Below are 10,223 nucleotides of genomic sequence, written 5' to 3' on the forward strand. Positions count from 1 at the left end.
AATAAGAAAATAATACCCTCCCTCCCACACTAAAAAAAAAATATTACATAAGTTTCCCCTAAAATAATAAAGCGTAAATAATAAAATAGAGATAAATAAAGGCGCGAGAGACATAATTACCGTGTTTACCGAAGTCTGGCGAACGTGTAATGAGGAAAAAAAGAGTCAATTATAGAGACGGGCTTGTTGTAACGGTGGTGGTGGTGGTGATAGTGGTGGTGGTGGTAGTGGTGGTGATGGTGGTGGTGGTGGTGGTGGTGATGAACAAGCAGGATGGAATTCAAAGATGTTATTACTGATATTCGATGTTAATGAGACTCTCTCTCACACACACACACACACACACACACACACACACACACACACACACACACAGGCAGACAAAAAGAAAAAAAGTTGATCAGTAATATCTCTCCCTCTTTCTCTCTTCCTCTCCCTTCTTCCTTTTCTTCCCTCCCTTTTTTTCCCATATCTAACCTTATCTATAATCACCCATTCCCTCTTTTCCTTATGTCTGTCTCTCCTTCCTCTCTTCTGTTCATTCATTACTCCACTTTTTTTCATTTTTCCTCCATTCTTACCTTACCTCCTCACCTGTCCCCTCTCTCCAAATTTCTTTCCTTTCTTCCTTCCTTTCCTTTCCTTACTCCATCTTTCCTTTTCCACTCTATTTTCCTATTCATATGTTATTAATCTACACGTATCTACCTCCATATATTTCCTTCCTTCTGTCTTCCTTTCCTTTCCTTACTCTGTCCTTGTTTTCCTTTCCCTCTCTTCTTTTTCATTCCTGTCTTCCGTCACTATCCTCCTCCTCCTCCTCCTCCTCCTCTTGTTGTCCTCTCTCCCTCCCCTTCTGACACAATTTTTCTGGTATCCTTCCCTCCACTTACACCTGTCTCTCCTCCTATCCTTCAATTTTCCTCCTCCTCCTCCTCTTCCTCCTCCTCCTCCGCTTACTCACTCTAGCTCTGTCACCGTTTTTCTTTTACATGACCGTCAACGATTTGCTATTTTTTTCCGGGTTTTCTTTATTTTTTCTCGTTCTTGTTTTGGTTGCTCCTGAAACATCATTCCATAACGATTTCCGGTGCTGTCAAGAGCGGTCAACACACACACACACACACACACACACACACACACACACACACACACACACACACACACACACACACACACACACAGAGAAAGGAAAATTCAATAAAAAAGGGAGACAATAACAGAGGACAGAGTTTTGGAGAGGAAAGAAGAGATCGCGAAAATAAATAATTAAAATGAGAAAAGGGAGAAAAAATTAATTGAAGCTATACAGGAAGAAAGGAAGGAGGGAAGAATCGAAATAATTGTGGAAAGAGGAGGAGGAGGAGGGGGAGGAGGAGGAGGAAGAAAAAGACACATGACAGGAAGATAGCAAAGGAGGGGAGAGAGAGAGAGAGAGAGAGAGAGAGAGAGAGAGAGAGAGAGAGAGAGAGAGAGAGAGAGAGAGAGAGAGAGAGAGAGAGAGAGAGAGAGAGAGAGAGAGAGAGAGAGAGAGAGAGAGAGAGAGAGAGAGAGAGAGAGAGAGAGAGAGAGAGAGAGAGACTGTGGAAGAAGGGAACAGGCTGGAGGAAGAGAGAAAGAAGGTTGGGGGAAGAAATATAGAAGGATGGAGGTAAAGTGGAAGGAGAGGAGGAAACACTGGAAGAGCTGGGAAGGAGACTGGGGGAAGAGGAAAAAGCAGCTGGAGGAAGAATGAAAGGAGGCAGGAGTAAGAGAGGAAGGAGTCTGGGGAAAAAAAGAAGAGAGAAAACTGGAGGAGGAGATAAAGAGGAAAGAGCGAAGATAGGGGAAGGAGGCTGAGGAAGAAAGACAGGAGACTGGGGTAAGAAGGAAGGAGACTGGAAGAAGAGAGGAAAAGGAAGCTGGGGAAAGAGGAGAAGGGAACTGGGAAAAAATTGGGAGGAAAACTTGGGAAGAGGAGAGAATACCGAGGGAAGAGAAAGGGGTATTAAGAAGAAGAGAATAACAGAAGACTAACAAATGGAAATGGCAAGGGAAAGAAGGGAAAGAGCTGAGAAAGAGAAAGTTGAAGAAAGATGGAGAAAGAGAGGGATGAGGGTGGGAAAAGAGGGGGAAAGGCTGGGAAAGGGGGGGGGGGGCAGAAACTTGGGGTGTGACATAATCCCCACGACTCCCCTCCCCAATCACATTAAAGCCCCAGCAAGTGGTAGAATCCCCCGGGGCGTAACAGAACCCTTTGTGGCTCCCCCTTTGCAGTAATGTGAAACCCCTGGCAAGTGGTTCGATTCCGCTGGGTGTGAGGCATTCCCCAGTGCTCTTGAGGGGCGTCAGAGCGTGCAACGGGTCCCAGGGGAGAGTGGGGACACTGTACATAAGGGGAGGAAGAGGAAACATGGAAGCATGGAAACATGGAAATGCAGGCAACAGAAAGACTATTGGCTCATTACGAGGTTGAGCGCTCTGGTGATTTAATCTGCTCGACAGCCAGTTGATGCCCGCAGAGCAGATGAAAGCACCTCGGTATTCAGTGTACTCCTGACCCAACGACATGACGGTCGATTCGATTTATGAAGGAGTTGATGGTATTGGCATTTACTACTACCTGAGGGAAGATTGTTCCAGTGGCGGATGACTCGGTTTGAGAAGAAACTCCTGCCAATGTTTGTGTTACATCGACTCGACTGAAGGGGTAAACCGTTATTTCTAGTTCTTGAGTTGGTTTGCGGTTCAAAGAGCTTTGATTGAGGAAGAAGAAGAAGAAGAAGAAGAAGAAGAAGAAGAAGAAGAAGAAGAAGAAGAAGAAGAAGAAGAAGAAGAAGAAGAAGAAGAAGAAGAAGAAGAAGAAGAAGAAGAAGAAGAAGAAGAAGAAGAAGAAGAAGAAGAAGAAGAAGAAGAAGAAGAAGAAAGTGGAAAAGAAGGAGGGAGGTGGAAAAGGAGAAGGGAAGGAAGAGGAGGAAAAGGGAAGTGGAGGAGGAGGGGAGAAGTGGAGGAGGAGGAGGAAACATGGAAACATGGACTAGCAGGCAGCAGAAAGCCTGTTGGCTCATTACTAGGCTGCCTGCGTTCAGTGATTTAATCAGTCCGTTTGCCATAGGAGTGGCTTAGGAGGAGGGCGATTAAAGCACTTGTGTACCTACTCTTGGGAACGTTCAGTTCACACCCGTTGCAGCAAAGTGGCGATCAATGCGTTTCTTGAAGGAGTTGATGGTTTCTGCGCTAACCACCTCTGCAGGAAGGCTGTTCCAGTGGCGAACAACTCTATTCGAGAAATAACTCCTGCCGATGTCGATATTGCTTTGCTTTGCTTGCATTGTTTTGAGGAGGAGGAGGAGGAGGAGGAGGAGGAGGAGGAGGAGGAGGAGGAATGGGGTGATTAATTGCCTCCCTTGATATCATTAAGCAAACTAATGATAAAGATGGGTTCTAATCCTCCTCCCTTTCCATCCCCCTCCCCCCCCCCTCCCCCCCACCCTTCCTTTCCCTTACCTAACCGGCTGTGGGAGAAAGATGGAAAAGGAGGGAGAGATGGAAGGAGGGAGAAACGGAGGGAGGGAGGGAGGGAAGATAGAAGGGAGTGACAGATGTGGGTGGGGCTGAGTAATGGAGGGAGGGAGGTGAAGGGAAATGAGAAAAGTGATGGGATCAATAGAATGTGGAGAGAATGAGAGCAGAGTGAAGGAAGGGAGGAAGGAAGGAAGGGAGGAGAAAAGGGAAGAAAGGCAGGGAGAAGAAAGGGTGAAGAGAGAATATGGATAAAGAAAGCAGGGTGTTAAGGAAGGAAGAAGGAAAACAAAGAAGGAAAGGAGAAAAGGGCGTGATGAGAAGAGGGAAAAAGGAAAGAGAAGAGAAATAAAGACAGAAAAGAAGGAAGGAGAAAATGGAAGGGAGAAAGGAAGTGAAAAAGTGGAAGGTGAAAAATATAAATGAAAAAGTATTTATTTACCTATTTATTTATATTTTTTAGGTGCTGCCAATAGCTCGCTCTCTTGAGGGGTACCTTGGACGACCCCTTCCCGTTAAGTGGCGCAGGCGAATTTTATTTATGGTGGTTGCCGTGACATATGACTTGTTTGGCCCGTGCTGCCCCACAGTGCTCCTTTTGACCGAGGTCGCTGAAGTTAGGGCTGAGAAGATCTGGGCAGCATGTGGGTAATCTTCCGCCACACTTGCCGATGGTTGAAAATTGTCAGCGTGTATCGGTGGGACTCGAACCTAAGTCTGAAGGCTCACCACGCCCGCACGCTGACCGCTCAACCACCGCCGAGAAGAAAGGGAAGGAAAATAGGGGAGAAAGAACATGTGCGAGCGGCAGTAAAGGGTGGGAGAATGAGGAGTGAGGGAGAAGGTAGGGAGAGCAGGGTGGGAAAAGCAACAAGGAGGAAAGAATAACAGAATAATAGGACAGCAAAAAAAAAAAGAATAAAAATGAGAAAGAGTTGTGGAAGGGAGGAAGGGACGGAGGGAGGGAGGGAGTGAAAGTGATAGGGAGAGAGGGGAAAAGGCTGAAAAGAAGGGTGTGAGGGAGGGAGGGAGGGAGGAGAGGAACAGAAGTGAGAGGAGAGGTGTAAGGATGGAGGGAGAGGAAGAGAAAGAGCGAGAGCAAGAGGAGGGAAGGAGAGGGAGGAAAGGAAGAAAGGGAGGAAGGGAGGTGGATGGAAGGAGGGAATGAAGGGGGAGAAGATGGAAAAATCGAACGTAATATAGCGAACAATAGAAAGAAGAGAATAATAGTAATAATAAGGATTACCAAGGAGAGAGAGAGAGAGAGAGAGAGGTGGAGATAAGTGAGAGGGTATTATTGTGTGTGTGTGTGTGTGTGTGTGTGTGTGTGTGTGTGTGTGAGTGGATGAAATTAAATGAGAAAATGTGGGACAAGAGGAAAGAGAGAGTAAACGTGAAGAGGAGGAGGAGGAGGAGGAGGAGGAGGGAGGGAGGGAGGGAGGGAAGGGAGAGATAAAAGAAGGGAAAGAAGGAATTCGGAGTAAATGAAGAGGAAAACGGATAAAGGAGTGAGAGAGGAAAGATAAAAGAAGAAATCGAGTCTTCTTATCTATTTCCTTCTCCTTTCTTCTCCATTTCTCTCTCCCCTCCCATTCCCCTTCCTCTTCCCTTCTCTCCCCCCCTTTCCTCCCATTTTTCTTCCTCCACACCCGCTGTCTTCCACCTGCTTCTGATAAACGATGAAATAGGAAATAAGTCAGGAAATAAAAATGAAATAAAAATAAAAACTACATACAGAAAACTACGAAGATTAAGTATTGTCACATATCATTATTATTATCATTATTATTATTATTATTTTGATGATGATGATTACTTCACTTTGCTTTGGAAGGGGAATATTTTGTAAGCGACTCAAGGTCAGGCAAGTCTTTGAAGTGACACCTGCCGAGATTAAAGCTTCGTGGAACACCTACAAACGTGGAAAAAATGAAAAAAAAAAAAAGAAATAAAAAAGCAGAAAAGTCGAAGAAAAAAAAAAGAAGAAATATAAGGAGAAGAAGAAAAAGAAGCAAAAGAAATAGAACAAGAAGAATAAGAAAAGCAAGAACAAAAACAAGAAAACGTAGAAAACAACAAAAACTAGAAGACGAGAAGAATAAACATTGGCAATAAATGAACTGTAAAAAAAATAATGGTCTTGTTTGCTCGTAGAAGTAAATGCGTAGTAGAGAAGGAGGAGGAGAAGGAGAAGGAAGAGGAGTAGGAATAATAAGAGAAGAGGAGGAAGAGGAATATGATGAGGAGGAAGAGAAGAAAAAGGAGAGGAGAGGAAAGGAAGGATGAGAGAAGAGGAGAAGGAATAGGAGTGGGAGAGAGAAGAGGAGGACGAAGAGGAGGAGGAGGAGGAGGAGCAGCTGACGGGGGCCTGAATGACGTTAGTTCATTAAAAGGTCGATAGAATGACGAACACCTGGCGAGACCACCTGTGTGTGTGTGTGTGTGTGTGTGTGTGTGTGTGTGTGTGTGTGTGTGTGTGTGTGTGTGTGTGTGTGTGTGTGTGTGTGTGTGTGTGTGTGTGTGTGTGTGTGTGTGTGTGTGTGTGTGTGGCGTCAGTAGCATGCAAGCAGAGAAGGAAAGGAGGAGGGGAGGGAATGACGAGGGGAGGGAATGATGAGGGGAGGGAAGGGGAAGGAGAGAGAAGGGCGAGGGGAGGTGAGGGAAGGGAAAGAAGGGAAGGGGGAGAAGAGGTAGAGGGGAGGAAAGGGAAGAGGGAAAGGGGAGGTGAAGGAAGGGGAAAGAGTGGGCAGGGGGAGGGGAGGGAAGTGGCAAGACAGTGAAGCGGGAGGAGAGGGCAGGGGCTGAGGAGGGAATGAGGAGAGGAAAGGGAGAGGAAAAGGTGGGGAGGGGAAAATGATTACATATGTGAGGGAAGGGGCACCGTTACCCCCCTCTCCCCCTTGGCCATATCACTTGCTGGACAAACGGATAACAAACAGCTACACACACACACACACACACACACACACACACACACACACACACACACACACACACACACACACACACAAACAAGAGAGAGGAGAAGAGGAATATGACGAGGAGGAAAAATAGGAGGAGGAAGAGAAGAAAAGGAGAGAGGAGAGATGAGAGAAGAGGAGAAGGAATAGGAGGAGGAGGAGGAGGAGCAGCTGACGGGGGCCTGAATGACGTTAGTTCATTAACAAGGTCGATAGAATGACGACACACCTGGCGAGACCACCTGTGTGTGTGAGGTGTGTGTGTGTGTGTGTGTGTGTGTGTGTGTGTGTGTGTGTGTGTGTGTGTGTGTGTGTGTGTGTGTGTGTGTGTGTGTGTGTGTGTGTGAGTGTGTGTGTGTGTGTGTGTGTGTGTGTGTGTGTGTGTGTGGTGGCGTCAGTACATGCAAGCAGAGAAGGAAAGGAGGAGGGAGGAATGGAGGGGAAATGATGAGGGGAGGGAAGGGGAAGGAGAGAGAAGGGCGAGGGGAGGTGAGGGAAGGGAAAGAAGGAAAGGGGGAGAAGAGGTAGAGGAGGAAAGGAAGAGGGAAATTTTGAAGGAAGGGGAAAGAGAGGGAAGAGAGGATTAAGAAAGACAGGGCAAGGGGAGGAGGGAAGGGGATGAGGAGGGAATGAGAGAGTGAGAGGAAAAGGGAGGGAAATGATTACATATGTGAGGGATAAGCTACCCCCCCCTCTCCCCTTGGCCATATCACACACACACACACACACACACACACACACACACACACACACACACACACACACGCACACACACAGCACGCCACACAAACAAACAGACAGGACCCTCGTCTGCTGTTTGATAGATCAACAACCCAAAGTACTGACACATAAAACACACACACACACACACACACACACACACACACACACACACACACACATAATAATACTGTCATCGACACCGTCAGACAAACCTTTAAACTTTTGTATTCCACATTTTTTCACACCGGTGTTGTTTTTTTCGTTCTTTTTCAGTGTAAGTTGTCGGCCAGACGGATGGTGAAACAAGGGCAAACAAAACACAAAAGCAAATAAAAAATGTTAGTGTCAAGAAAATGCCTATCCTCAATAACCATCACCTATCTCTTTATCTCCTCTTTCTCTTATTAATTTTCTACGTTGTTTATCTATCTCCCTTTTCTCTAATTTATAACACTACATATACCCTGCTTTTTTTTACAGTAACACCTCTCTCTCTCAAAACACATAACTAATCTCTACCCCACTAACACAAACCTCAGCACCTTTTTATTTAACTCGTCATCTCAGGACTCAACAACTCAGCACTTCTCATCACACTCTGACTCAACCCTCACCCACTTCTTCACCCACTAGCACTCAGCACTCGGCACCCCACTAACCCATTAACCTTCTGCACTCCACGATCAACAGGTGTGTCAAGGTGATGCCAGATGAGGGACAGGTAGGCAGACAGGTAGGCAGTATACAGGTGTGTGAGATAGAGGGGAGGGTAGAGATGGAGGGGATGAAGAGGGACAAAAGAAGAGTGCGAAGGAGGTAGAAGAGGATGGAGAGAAGGGAGGAGGAGGAGGAGAGAATGCAAGGAGAGAAGAGACGGTGGGATGAAAGGAAAGGAAGGTATAAGGGAGAAGAGGAAGAGGACAAGCTGAAAGGATAGAGCAAATAAATTACATGAACAAAGAGAAGGTAGGCAGGCAGTACAGGTGTGACAGGGGGGCAGGTAGGAGTGAGGGGGCGAGGGAGTGCCAATACAGATCCACCTCAATAGGGACACGTGCCTTTACCTGGCGGAATGTGGGTCACTAAGCACATCCGTGAGCTAATCATTGCCCCCTCCTGACCCCCTCCCTTACCTGTCACCTAGTCCTCCCCCAATCCAAAGCCCACCCACACCCAGTCTCTCAATCCAGCACGCTCCAGTCATTTTTTTTTTCAATCAAGGGTATAGTTAGAAGAGGAAGTGGGTTAGTGAAAGAGGTACAGGTGGAGAATAAGGTACTAGTGGAGGAGAAGGAAAGACGGTAGGAGTGTACTGTTGTATGGTGTGGGTTCGTTAATTCGTCTGATGTAGTCCAATGTCACCCAGTTCATCCCTACCAGTCCAGCTATTCCGGTCCAATCACAGACAGTCAGAAAGTCTACTACCTTCCCCTCCGTCTCCTCCCCACGCAGTCCACGCCGCACTCTCGCCCAATTAGTCAGTCAGTGGACCACGCGGGCGTCCATCATGCTGTCGCGTCCTCTATCTGTCAGCCAGTCCGTCAGTGATTTCAGTTTGTCAGTCAGGCGATGAGTCAGATTCAGTTGGCCGTGTCGCTCCACTCATGTTTCAAAGTTAGTCGCCTGGTAAGTCAAGCTAGTCAGTGAGCGAAATCATTACAAATCAGTCAGTACGTAAGTTAGCCAGTCAGTAAGTCCGAATGTCAGAATGTAAATAAAGTCAGCAAATAAGTAAACCACGGAAAGATCCATCACATCGTCAAGCTTTTACTTACTTCGGTCAGTCTCTAAATCGGTCAAGTCAGCAGGATATTCAGTAGTCAGTCAGTCAGTCAATAGGAGGCGGACCACGTGGGATTACGCAAAGCTGTCACAAGTCCCTAACATCAGAAACTGGGAAGTAGCGTCATGTCAGTTAATCAGTAGTCACCCACTTAGTCAGTCACTCAGTTTATCGGTCAGGACCACGTGGAATTACTCTAAGCTGGCAAGTCCTTAGTATCGCCAAAAAGTGAAAGGCAAGTCATGTCAGTTAGTCAGTTGTCAGTCACTCACTCTCTCATCTCATCCCACTCACCTGTAGATAACGAAGTGCCGGACGAGGAGGCGGTGGGCGGAGGAGGAGGAAACAGCCAGTCACTCATTCAATGGTTAGCCAGTCAGCTGATGTGATTGCCTCCTCGCTGACCACACACTCCCGCTCAGCACACCACAGCACCAAGGTCAGCAGCGGGTGACAGTGGTGGCGATGGGTCAGTTTCCACACCACACACACACACACGCACGCACGCACTCAAACACACACGCAAACACACGCACACACAGGTAGGTTAGGTTAGGTGACTTGGCCCACTCAAAAGCTTCAAGCCGGGACACGTGGGCGCCAAGATTACCCTCACACACAAACACGGTAGGTACGAGGTGAGCCGCCAGCACCTAGTCAGCGTCGCCCTAGCACGGAACTCAGCACCAGGTCAGCACCACGGAAACTCTGGCGGTGGCACACACACGCGGGTTCCCTCAGACGCCAGGCAACCCGGAGCGACGGCAACACATCCACTCTTTCCGGGCCCCGGCGGGATACTGATTGTGTTTGGACTTTGGAGTGGCCTCTTTCCCCTGGCTTTGCCCCAAAGAGACTATACACGAAGAGATAGTGGTATGTGGTAATTCCTCGGGCGTGCGGAAGTAGCGCCATCTATTGCAGCCCACCAAAAACGTCATTTTTTAGGGGTAGCTTTACTATTTTTAAAGTACCTGCCACAGCACCCTACCCTGCCCTTATTTGTTATTTTCATTATTGTAAAATGATTTACGAATGGGGTAAAGAAAAATATATTTGCTCTTATGTTTTATTAATATTATTTACACTATATCAATTTGTTATTTTGGGAAAATATATATATATATATATATATATATATATATATATATATATATATATATATATATATATATATATATATATATATATATATATATATATATATATATATATATATATATATATATATATATATATATATATATATATATATA

General features: G+C 46.3%; 1 long non-coding RNA gene across 1 annotated transcript in view; it reads right to left on the bottom strand.

The window, feature by feature from the left end:
- The window catches only part of LOC126992640 (uncharacterized), a 54,107-nt gene extending 44,382 nt beyond the window's left edge, over nucleotides 1-9,725 (bottom strand). Inside the window, exon 1 of the long non-coding RNA XR_007746866.1 lies at nucleotides 9,262-9,725. This is a non-coding gene — a long non-coding RNA (uncharacterized LOC126992640). The remainder of the gene's footprint in view (nucleotides 1-9,261) is intronic.
- Between the last annotated feature and the right edge of the window lie 498 nt (nucleotides 9,726-10,223).

Source organism: Eriocheir sinensis, unplaced genomic scaffold, assembly GCF_024679095.1.
Source record: "Eriocheir sinensis breed Jianghai 21 unplaced genomic scaffold, ASM2467909v1 Scaffold498, whole genome shotgun sequence".
NCBI classification, from domain to species: Eukaryota; Metazoa; Arthropoda; class Malacostraca; order Decapoda; family Varunidae; genus Eriocheir; species Eriocheir sinensis.